We start from the raw sequence: 11,712 nt of genomic DNA, 5'->3' as shown, positions 1-11,712 counted from the left end.
TTCCTAAGACTCTTTACGATCTCCAGGATCTGATTCATAATTTGAATCTATCAGCTATGGAGAGAATAGGCTAGGGTAAATGCAAACTCCAACTCTTAACTTACTGTTGCTCTCGCATTGTCCTTTGAACCTGTTTACAGTTTCTGAAAGGTATATTGGATGGGAAAATGAGCTTCTTGGCCTCTAGCAGACCTCTTGAGCTTCTGTGTTCTGGTAGACATCTGCAGACTTTAAAATCTGAGTGACCGCATATCAGTGAGGCTCTACTGGATCCGAGTGGAACTAGGAACACTTTATATAACATCCTGATTTTACAGAACGCCATATTACTGGTTGGTTGGGTCTTCTCCATCTTTATCTGTTCAGCTTTCTTAACTAGATGTAGATGAGAGTCAACAAATAAAGATCTAGAGAACCCAACCAACCAGTGTATGTGTATATAATATATATAATTTGAGGAAATACATTAGGTAACTTAGTTCAGTTCTGCACTTGCTGCTCTTCCTGTTTTTTAAAGATTTGGCCTTATCATGACTGAAAAATACGTTGTCCTGTTGAAAGCAGGAAAGCCAAATTCCCTCCGAAAACTGGGTACTGTGACCTGGTTGAGAAAAAAGGCTTGTTTCCCTTCTTATGTGTTCCATCAATTCTGCCCACTCTTTGTGTCATCTCTTGCAGTCATTTTCTGGAAATCTGGACGGGTCAACAAAAGGCTGGGTTGTCAGCTTTCTGGGGAGTGGTGGACTCTTTTTCCCGTATAGATACCTCTGTCAACGTCTGGTGTTTTGAAATAAATTTAATTTTGTTAGCTCAGTGTCTGCTTCTGAAGAAGAGGATTGGAATCCACAAAAGCTCAGACTAAAGACTGCTAGTCATACAACATTCTATTTTGTTATATGTGCTGAATTAGACTATCTCTTTGATAACAATTTACAGTGGTGCCTCTCTTAACAATGTTGATTCATTCCAGCAAAATTGCTGTACAGTGGACCCTCTACTTAAGGAATTAATCCGTATTGGAACGGTGGCTGTAAGTCGAAAAGTCTGTAGGTCGAATCTCCATTGACCTACAATGCAGTGAAAACCGATTAATCCCATAACTGGCAGTTTTTATTCTATTTTTGTTCCATTTTGGTTTTTTTCTGGTCTGTAGGTCGATTCTCCGGCTGCAAGTCGAATCTAAATTTTGCGGCCAGAGAAGTCTGTAACTCGAAAAGTCTGTAAGTCGAGCCGTCTGTAAGTCGAGGGTCCACTGTAGAGCAAAAACATCGTAAAGCGAAAATTAAAAACCCATTGAAAAGCATTAAAACCCGGTTAATGCGTTCCAATGGGCTAAAAACTCACCGTCCAGCGAAGATCCTCCATACGGCGGCCATTTTCGGTGCCTGTCTAGTGAGGACTCTGTCCTAGAAAACAGCGGGGGGCCATTTTCTTCAGCCGGTGGCCATTTTGAAACCCGACGATCAGCTGTTTGTTGATCGTCGTAATGCGAAAAATCGGTTCCCGAAGCAGGGAACCGATCATCGCAGAGCAGATTTTGCCCATAGGAAGCATCATTTTGTGATTGCAAAAAAGGCATCGTTAAGCGTATTCGTTATACAGGGCAATCGTAAAGCGAGGCACAACTGTACATTGCCTTCATTAGCTAAACCAGGGATTATGGGCTTCCAGATGTTGATCACATCTCCCTTCACTGACTACCAGAATGGATGGGAGTCAGAGCTTGCCATAGCCACAAAGCAAATCAGAAAGCAACATGTTCATTTATATACTGTTCTTTAAAGCTTAAAGCACTCCTTAATGATGCAAGCTAAACAACTTCACACTCTAAAGTGTTCTTGTTACTTTTTTGCAGTTTACAAATGATGCAAAAGTGGAATACTTAATGATGAGTCAGATTATGGGATAACTTTCTCCATCAAGATCAGTTTAGGGAGATGGCAACAAATAACACCTAGGTATTAAGAGTTTTTTTTTTAAATCACACACAAACTGATAATTCACTTTATTTTGCATGCACTTTTCTAATACCATGTTTCCCTGAAAATAAGACAGGGTCTTATATTAATTTTTGCTTCCAGTAGGAGTTAAAGCTAATCTTGTGTCTTGGAATATTCTTACAAATGCATTTTAGATGTTTGGCTCCACCATCAGATACCTAACTCACTGAGATATCAAACTAGGTAATTTTTCTAGGTGTATCTAAAAATGTTATGTGAGCTGGTTCATATTTGAATTCATCTTTGGTACAGTATACATGACAGTTTGATACTTCATATGGTATATGTATGGTATCTTGAGATTTGTAGTTTGGTGAAATACGAATTCTGTCAGATAGAACACTTCCCAGAGCGTAGGATTCCAGTGTAGGATTCTAAGTACAGTATTCCACCAAAACCCCAGTCTTATATTGGCAGGGACATTGATAACACATGGATAACATTGGCAGAACCTCTTGTCAATACTGCTATTCTATGGTTTCAGACCCAACACATTATTTAGTTACTCAGGAAATTCGGAGTGTTTCTAGGTCCCTGTTGTAAAAAGATTCTGGATACTGTAGTAGCACATCCTGTGGCAAATAACACAGTCCAGCTACGTTGTTGCTATTTTCCTTCCAGGAAGAGCAGCAGTCATTCCTCAAGACATATGTCACCAGCTTTTAGATCTCCAATATCAAGAGAGTAATGAACATCATAATTGACACAACCTGAAACTCAGTGCACTAGTCAACCTTGATTACAGCCCATAATGTCAGTCCATAGATATAACCATCAATGCTCGTCTCCTTTTAAGCTGGATAAAATGCAACCCAAAAACTTTTAACTGATTTATATTCCTTTATAAATTTCCTACAGTATTTTATTGGGTTTTTATGTGTTCATTTATATTGGTACCAACCTTGACACTGCTAACCCAATTTGGGAATATATATGTTCATACTTATTTGGAGCAGGTCCATGAAATGTTTTTTAAATCGGGCAGAATCTCAACATCAGCTTTTGTTACTGTTTTCATTTCCGGCATATTTGGCCCAGCAGTTGTGGACTGGGCTGTGCTACCTGGATTGCAAAGGATATACCTCTATCCAAACCAGGAGGAGACGGTCTTATTCCAACACCCATATCCATTAGAAATACTGAAAAATAAAGAAAGCCCAAGTTCCATTCTATTCCTATTGACAAAGACGGAAAGAAGCTAAATCCTCATAGGCCATTGCTTTTATTCTACCGTCCCCTTAGCCGCTAGGGTTAATGGGGCATTTATCCCAGGGGTCACTTCCCTTCTTACTGATCTTTACCCTAATACGTGCAACTCCACTTTAATTGTGCCAACACTTCTTAGTGCCACTAGTACAGGTCGCCTAAAAGGACCGGCGCTGCCCCCAAATTGCTATCAAGTGTTCGGTTTGCCCTTTTTACTGTGCCCTAGCCAGAGTCTCCTTTTTTACCCCAAGTTCTGGTGTCTATTTATATTCAAATACGTTTTCTCGCATTTCGTTAAATCTTTTCTGTTCTCTCTGGTACTGTATTAGGTAGCCTTGTGTGACATGGGTGTGATGCTTTCTTATTGTAGACGGCTTAATGTCGCAAGTTACTCAAATTGCACTCGAACTGAGTGTTGGAAGAATGAGAACAGACAAAAGAAGATATTTCTTTTACCCAGCATATTAGTCTGTGGAACTCCTTGCCACAGGGTGTGGTGATGGCAACTGGCCTAGATGACTTTAAAAGGGGATTGGACCGATTCCTGGAGGAAAAGTCCATCACGGGTAACAATCCATGATGGGGATGTACAGTCTCCAGCCTTAAAAAGAAGGGACCTCAAAATGCCAGGTGCAGGGGAGGGGTATCAGGCGTCAGTCTCATGTGCTCCCAGAGCCTCTGGTGGGGCCACTGTGAGATACAGGAAGCTGGACTAGATGGACCCTTGGCTTGATCCAGCAGGGCTCTTATGTACTCATAAAATTAAATTTATTTAAAATATTTTTATCCCACCTTTCTCCTTACAAAGGACCCAGGGTGGCTTACATCATTAAAATTTAAAGTGTGAGTGTTCTGCCTCTCTAGATATCTCAGACTGATCCTCTCTCAACTGCCACTTCCAAAACATTCTAGTTAAACCAACAAATCGACATTCAGCCTTGCAATGCAATCTCATTCTTCTGCCTCTGGGGAAAAATGTATTTCCTTTGCTTCTGAATACTGTATTTCATTTTCACAATTCTCCAGATCCTTTGAGTTCTCTAGAACAAATGCCACTGCTGTCATCTTCGGGTAGCCGTCTCTGGTTGCGAGGGCACATGAGTGATCATCCTTGACAATGTCAATGTTGTTTCATGGTGCCAAAGACAAAAGGAGTGGGTTGACTTCTTGTTGACGTTGGAGGGTCAACAAGAGTGAAGAATTTTCATGCAGTCATCCATCCTTCTGCTTTGTCAGGGAGACTGTTAGGCAGAAATAGACTTGAGGAACGTGTGTTTTCACATCGCCAAAGTCTTTCAACATGGTAGGTTTCCAAGATTTGTGATAAAATAGCATGTTTTAATTCAATAGACCATTTAGTCTGCCTACAGTGCCATGACGTTTTACAGAGTGCATAGCAGCAGAAGAGCCGTTCTTAAAGACTTGTGAAACTTCTCTCTCTGGAAGGAGGCATGACGGTCAAATTTTTGTCTCGGAGACCACTCCACAGACTGTTCTGGCTCTGAAAATAACAGAGAGCCAAAGTCTCAGGATGTAGAAAATAGAATCAAGATCTTTAGTTTGTTTTCTTTGAATAGGTAGTTAAAAAGCTCTGGCTCAATGCATTTCGGCAAAGCCTTCTTCAGGAGCTAAGCATACAGTGGTGCCCCACTTAATGATTACCCTGCTTCACGACGAATCTGCTTCACGATGATGTTTTTGCGATCGCTATTGCTATCACAAAACAATGTTTTAATGGGCAAAATCCGCATTACGACGATCAAAACAGCTGATCGTCAGGTTTTCAAAATGGCCACCAGCTGTGCAAAATGGCTCCCCACTGTGTTCAGGACGGATTTTTCGCTGCACAGGCATCGGAAGATGGCCACCCTATGGAGGATCTTCGCTGGACGCTGAGGCATTTCGCCCATTGACGAGGATTTCGCTGGAACAGACTATCCTCGTCAAGTGAGGCACCAGTGTAATTCAAAACCACAGGTTAGATATCGAATCATTCACATACTCTTTTGAAAAAAATATACATGCCTGTTTTGGGACCATCTTCCCCCCAGTCTGTCACACCATCTTCTTTTCACTGGGGGAACTGAGAAGGATGGCCTTTAGATATGCAGACATACACAGTGGAAGGGGAGGAGTGTTTTAATAACCTTTTAAAAGTCTAAAATGTTTGCCATTCACAGATGACCACTCAACAACAGTTATGTATAAGTAATCTGTCCTACCAACAGGAGTCTCTTAAGGAGATGTGCCATATTCTGGGGAAATAGAGCATGTCTGGGTTCCCATGGCTGGCTCCAGTATCAGAAACATAAGACTATTTCTAATCTTCCCAGAGGAAGAAACTAAAATTCTCTGAGGTTGAGCAGATGTTATACAGCAAATTTGGTTTTGTGCGTCTGATTGAACTGACCCACAACTAACATCAACCGGAGTTTCTGATAGAAACAAAATAGTTGAATAGGTCCTATGAGAACATCAGGTTCCTCTGTGGATTTACCTCTGACATTCAACGTACACATACGTCGCTGGACAAGTTCACAACCATCTTCTCCCTGACTCCCAAACACGGGGTCAAGATAGAATGTCCTGGACCATTAAGAACTGCCACTGATCAAAGCAATTGAAATTGTGCTAGAAGTATTATGTTAACAGCAAATTGTTCATCGTTTGATCTATATGAACATTTGTGAATGGGAAATCCACATCTAAAGAGAAGAATTGCAAGAGAGCCACTCAATCTGGCCTGCCGCACTTACGTGATAATATTTTTTCAACAGCTATCTGTAAAGTGTGCTCAATTTTTCATTAGCGCAAACCTTTAGAAGGTTTTGCATTATTTAAATTTTACCCTCAACCTGTCACATAATATTTTCTGCCCATTTTCTGCCCTAGTTAAAGGCATCGTCATGAAGAGTGTGTTCATCTGCTCTACTGGTGAGGGAGGTAAAGGAGGGCTTGGAGAATGCAGAGAAATTCAATGAATTCTTCGCATCTGTCTTCACGACAAAAGACCTTGGGCAGATTCTGCTGCCCGAATGGCCCCTCCTGGCTAATGAATTAAATCAGTTACACGTTAAAAGAGAGGATGCTTTAGACCTAATCGATAAATTGAAGATCAATAAGTCTCCAGGCCCAGATGGCATCCCCCAAGGATTGTTAAGGAACTGAGGAATGAAGTTGCTGATCTCTTAATCAAAATAGACAATTTATCCCTTAAAACGGCCTCCGTGCCAGAGGATTGGAGGATAGCTCATGTCATGCCAATCTTTAAAAAGGGAAAGAAGGGGGACCCAGGAAACTGCAGGTCGGTTAACCTAATGTCTGTTCCAGGGAAGGTGGTGGAAAGCCCCATCCAAGATAAAATCATAAAACACATTTAAAAAAATAATAACAAGCCTTGCTGAGGGAAAACCAGCATGACTTCTGTAAGGATAAGTCTTGCCTCACAAACCTTTTAGAATTCTTTGAAAAGGTCAACAGGCTCGTGGAAGTGGGTGAACCAGTGGCTATGGTCTATCTGGATTTTCAGAAGGTGTTTGACACGGTCGCTCGCCAAAGGCTGCTGAGAAAATTCCACAGATGGGGGATAAGACGGCAGGTCCTCTTATGGACTGAAAATTGGTTGAGATCCAGGAAACAGAGCAGGTGTCAATGGGCAATTTTCACAATGGAGAGAGGTGAAAAGCGGTGGGCCCCAGGGATCTGTCCTGGGACCGGTGCTTTCCAACCCATTCATAAAATGATTAAAACTAAAACAACTAAAATGATTACTGGGCTGGGACACCTCCCTTATGAGGAAAGGCTACAGGGTTTGGGGCTCTTTAGTCTAGAGAAAAGGTGCCTGAGAGGGGACATGACTGAGACCTATAAAATTATGCAGGGGGTGGATAAAGTGGATAGAGGGAAGCTCTTTCCCGTCTCAGGCAATACTAGAACCAGGGGACATCCACTCCAATTGAATGTTGGGAGAGTGAGAACAGACCAAAGAAAAGATTTCTTTACCCAGCAGGTTGTTAGCCTATGGAACTCCTTGCCACAGGATGTGGTGATCTCATCTGACTTAGACACTTTTAAAAGGGGATTGGACAGATTTCTGGAGGAAAAGTCCATCGCAATTTACAAGCCATGATGGGGATGAACAATCTCCAGACTTAGAAGGAAGGTACCTCAAAAAGTACCAAAAAGATGCAGGGGAGGGGTATTTGGAGACAGCTATCTAGTTGTCTTGTGTGTTACCAGAGGCCTCTGGTGGGGCCACTGTGAGATACAGGACGCTGGACTAGATGGACCCTTGGCCTGATCCAGCAGGGCTCTTCTTATGTTCTTATGTACAGTACTAATATGAGGAAATTGTGGCATGCCACAAACAGATATAAACATATAAAGCCAGTCCTATCTTTGCTCAACTCTGTGGAATTTAGTCAGTCTTACTAGTAGGGAGTACAGCATTAAGAATCTTCTTGTACAGATTAATTCACTGTTGTGCAGCCAGGTATATTTAAATATTGACTACAATCCTGTTGCTTAGCATGCTGAATCACAACTACAGTAGGCCCATTGAATCAGGAGGGATTTGGTGAGATCCTGTGATTCACCAGTCTTACTCTAGTTGAAACTTACACTAAGCAACAGGATCCCAACCGTTGTCTGTGAATTTTGGCAGGGCTTTTATGAGGACGAATGAATTGCCCATCCTCTCCCACTGTCTCTGAAATGAATTTAAAATGTGGATGTGTGTGTGTGTCAAGTTGGAACCGACTTATAAGAACCCAAATAGGGCTTCAAAGTGAGCTGTTTAAGAAGTAAGTGGTTTTACCAGTTTCACTCCCCTGGTGAGTTTCTGTGGCCGTGTGGGGATTTGAACCCTGTTTTCCAGAGTCCTAGCCCATCATTCTATCCACTATCCCACACTGGGAATTAAAAAAATATATGGATAGCCAGGAAAACACAACATGATATACTAAGTGAATTGGCCTGAGACCTTAGAGTACAGTATAGATAAAACTCCAAAAATATCAGATTTTAAAAGCACAAAGGAACGATAATGTTAAAACAGAATTGAATAAAAGTATAGTAGTCATCAGTCCCAATCTGGGTATGTTTTGTCTACAGAAGACAAGTCTGAGAGACAACTTAAAGGATCTGGAGGGCTTTTGCATGGAAGATGAAGCAGGGTTGTTTTCAATAGATCCAGAATGTAAAGACTGAAAGTAAATGATTCAAACTACAAAGAAAGGAGATATCATCTTTATTGGGAAGAACATATTTGACATGTTTGATATTGAAATGGCCTGCCTTGGTAGGTGTTGGGCTCACCTGCATTTCAGGTTTGCAAATGGCAGCTAGATAGTCCCCTATCAGGGATGTTTTAGCTGTGGAGTACCTTCCTTGGAAGGCAATTGGACTTAGTGATCCTTGGGAAGCCTTCATTCCCAGAGTTTTTGAGACTGTATTTGAATTCTCCAGACGTCCGGTGTCGGAATGGCAAGGGAAAGAAAAAAAATGGAATGGTAGATTCTGCAGGATCCCCAGGATCTCTTACTCTGAGCCTTTTTCCCCATGGAATCTTCAGAGCCCAGGGCTTACCTTTCAAGGTGGGGCGAGCCCTTCAAAAGAGACCTGGACTTGAACGTAACCCAACCTTGGCTCCAGAGGAGAGGTTGCTGGTTTTGGTAAAAACCCTGCCACCATAATCCCAGAAATCAGAAGGTCAAAAAGCCTTCCCAGTGGTCACAGTCGTTCCTATGCTAGGCACAAAACTGAGTTAACCTGAGTTTCTCTTAAAAGCATCTCCAGATTTTTTTGGGGGGGGGGCTGTTAGAAGTGTTATTTTAAAAAGAAATAGTTAAAAAGGAAAGTTAAAAACAAAATGGAACCTGGCAATCAGCCAGAAGTAGAATGGTGGCAGGATTATGAAAAAAAGTTACCAAAAGCAAAGACAGACAGACAGACAGACAGACAGACAGACAGACAGATAGATAGATAGATAGATAGATAGATAGATAGATAGATAGATAGATAGATAGATAGATAGATAGATAGATAAAACACAAAATAAAAACTTCTGATAAAAACGAGCAAGGTTAATGTAAAACGAAAAACAAACGTTAGGTCTTGGGCAGAAGGATAACAGGCAATACACACAGGTAAATTTCAGCACACCAGAAAACAAGACATCACTCTTCTGCAATGGAGATGGAGGTCCTCTGTTTCTCTTTCCTCCGTCCCAAGACGGCTTGGCTGCTTCTTTAGTTCTCTCTCCCAAATCCGTTCTGATTGTGAGCATAGTTAGTTCGACTGCCCTTTTCTTATAAATATCTTTAGTCGCTGTCTCTCTCTCTGTGGTGGTCCTCTTTGTCTTCTGAGATTCATCTTAGTGTTTTTTCTAAAGCTTTTCATTCTGTACTTCAAAGGCCTTCAGGATGTCAGTTCTAGAGACACGATTCTGAGATACCTTCTTTGAATTACTCAGGTGCCAAATGTTTTCCCATTATAACCTGCTTATCATTTCCAATGGTCCTCCTGGCCATTTGGCATGTCCCAGTTCACATATCACGGGTCTTATTTCCCAGACAGCCTGCCTGTACTCCTTTTGGCAGATAATTTTTTTTTCTGATTTCTTTTCCCATGGGAACTAAGCTAACAAAGACACAACATTTGTACAAAGAATCAAAATCACATCAAGGTTCATTCATTCATTTCTCCACAGGAGTATTCTCATTTACAAGGCCTTGAATTGTAATCAGATAACCAGGCTCCAGAATATATGTAGTTTTGTTACAGCGAACAAATATATATGTGTTCATTTCCTGCTCCTTGCTTCTGACTCTGGAATACATAGGGTGCTTACTCAGAGTTAGAAAGGCAACTCATTGTAGAAGTAAAAAAAAAAGACTGTACAAAGATAAGGGCACTAAAAAAATTAAAGAAATAGTTTGGGTTCACTTCTAAACCAATATTCATCAGGCTGTTGTACAACAATATATTGCAAATATTGCAGAATATATATCTATATATATGAAAGTCCCTAAAATGTCTCCGATGATACGTTTCTTAAATGAGTTAAAAATGCAAGCTATAGATACCACTTGGGGGTATAGTTTTCAAATGCCACCCCAATAGACATTGGTAGGATTTTCCTTCCCAACTCCTAAAACGAAGGGCTGCAATTGATCTGCATTTACTTCCCCAAATGCCTTATTTTGAAACTCAAAAGTTTTTATTTGATGGGAGTGTGGGGGAAGGTAATACAGAAATGTGGCAAACCCCCATCAGAGAACTGGGAATAAAATTTAATCTACCCACTGTGTGTTCTGTGCTGTCAAATCAGAGCCAACTTATAGCGACCCTAATAAGCTTTCAAGGTAAATGAGATATTTAAGGAGTGGTTTTACCAGTTCCGCTCACTCAGTGAGTTTTCATGGCTGAACAAGGGATTCAAACTCTGCTCTCCAGAGTTCTAGTCTGTCACTCTATCCACGACACCACACTGGGAATCTAATCACTAGGTGATGTCAATTGAAGCCATGTATTATTAGGGACATGGTGGCGCTGCGGGCTAAACCGCAGAAGCCTGTGCTGCAGGGTCAGAAGACCAAGCAGTCGTAAGATCGAATTCACGTGACGGAGTGAGCTCCCATCGCTTGTCCCAGCTCCCGCCAACCTAGCGGTTCGAAAGCATGGAAAAATGTGAGTAGATAAATAGGGACCACCTTGGTGGGAAGGTAACGGCGTTCCGTGTCTAAGTCGCACTGGCCACGTGACCATGGAAACTGGCTTTGGACAAATGCTGGCTCTATGGCTTGGAAACGGGGATGAGCACCACCCCCTAGAGTCGAACACGACTGGACAAAAATTGTCAAGGGGAACCTTTACCTTTATTATCTAGTAGCTGGAAGGACATGTTATCTTCAGTTGACTTTTACCTGTTTTCTTATAAAGCACAAATTATAACTAGAGATGGGGACCGTCTTGGTTCATGGGTCATCAAACGTGATGACCCACAATCCATGAATGACCCCCTGGTGGCATGACGAAGCACGAATCTTAAAAAAGAAGAAGCCACGGCCTCCACAGTCTGCCCCCAACCCTCTTCCCACTGCCACTTACCTTCCCAGGTGCCTCCTCCTGCTCCGTGGCGACTTCCACGGAAACAGAAGCTAGACTTCTGGAACTGTGGTTTCAGTTCCAGCAGCCTAGCTTTCGCAAGGAGGAGCGGGGAGGGCTTCCCTTCCAGCAAGCCTGACTGAGGCGATTCCCCCCCCCCGCTGTAGTTCCACAAACAGCAGGGGTGGGGGTTTGCTTCAGTCAGGCTTCCCTCATCCTTCTGTGCCCCAGCGGGCATAGAAAGACAAATGAAGTGGGACCCAAGCAATTCCCCACCCTTTGGTCAGGTTTACCCTGTCTATGCTGCAGGTGCATAAAAAGACAGGGGAAAACTGAGCAAAGTGATACCCCCTGTCTTTGTAAACAGGGGGGTGGGATTCCCTTTGGGCAGGCATTAGAA

This window comes from Pogona vitticeps, chromosome 9, assembly GCF_051106095.1.
Source record: "Pogona vitticeps strain Pit_001003342236 chromosome 9, PviZW2.1, whole genome shotgun sequence".
NCBI lineage: Eukaryota > Metazoa > Chordata > Lepidosauria > Squamata > Agamidae > Pogona > Pogona vitticeps.
The sequence above is the reverse complement of the archived record's forward strand: the minus strand, read 5'-3'. Positions refer to the sequence as shown.